This window comes from Pygoscelis adeliae, unplaced genomic scaffold, assembly GCF_000699105.1.
Source record: "Pygoscelis adeliae isolate BGI_AS28 unplaced genomic scaffold, ASM69910v1 Scaffold160, whole genome shotgun sequence".
NCBI lineage: Eukaryota > Metazoa > Chordata > Aves > Sphenisciformes > Spheniscidae > Pygoscelis > Pygoscelis adeliae.
Genome location: NW_008824035.1, coordinates 9,713,077 through 9,714,089, shown reverse-complemented (window position 1 = coordinate 9,714,089; position 1,013 = coordinate 9,713,077).

Here is a 1,013-nt window from a genome sequence, read left to right as displayed (position 1 = left end):
GTTAGCACACAAAGGAAGAATGCCAGCCACTCCCAGAGCAGGCTTCGTGCCAAAATAGATGGTTTCCTCAAAAAATGATAAATTATTCTGGTTGAGTTTGCGGGTTTTTTGTTGGTTTTGTTTTTTTCTTTCTTACCTTAAGTTGTTGTTTCCCAGAGTTAGGTGTGTAAAACTGAACATAGGCTAACACTTTTTGCTAGGTTAAAGTCAGAATGCCACACTTGCAACACTCAGCTCTTAGTCATGTGCTGATTAATATCATGCCTGTGTCTGTTTTGATCTGCCATTTTCTTTAATATTGCCTTTAAGAAAAAGAGAGGGTCACCAAAATGAAGTTTTTCCTGCCAAACTGGTAAGCACTGGCATATATGCAGACATTTCCCACCCTCATTACAACAAAAAGCAGAGAGTGAATTTAAGCTACGTGTAGATTCATACATGGAAAAAACGCACCGTAAGTATTCTTTACCACTTTAAATTTGTCACGTGTCTTTCAAGATTTCATTTTTCAGATGATCACAGATTAAAAAAAACATGATTCCTTAAAAAACACAATTTTGAGCCAAGAAACTGTCTCCCTGATGCAGCGTGGTTCCTACTGGTATCAACTTAAGATCTGACTGTATATTGAAATCTCGTTTCCATTTTAAAAATTCTGAACTCCCAAAGTGAGTGTAGAGACAATCCAAGGGGCTTCATTCAATCACGTATGAGTGAAAATGACTCTCCTCAGTCTATCACCACAAGACAAGGGAATACGAAACAGGAATAAAAAGAGAGCTTGTTTGAGAAGCTACTGATTAACGGTATATAAGTATCTGAGAAAAAAAGTGCCTAATCATGCAGTATACTACCTCTCCAACAAGAGAAGATTAAAAAAAAAAAAAAGCTCCTTTACTGTTGTCTATGGCAGAGAAGCAGATACTTTTGCCTTGATAGCTCTGCATCCACTTGGAGACCTGAGCTTCTTTAAAAACATCTTTTCCCTTCTCCCCGCATTCCACTTCAGCAGG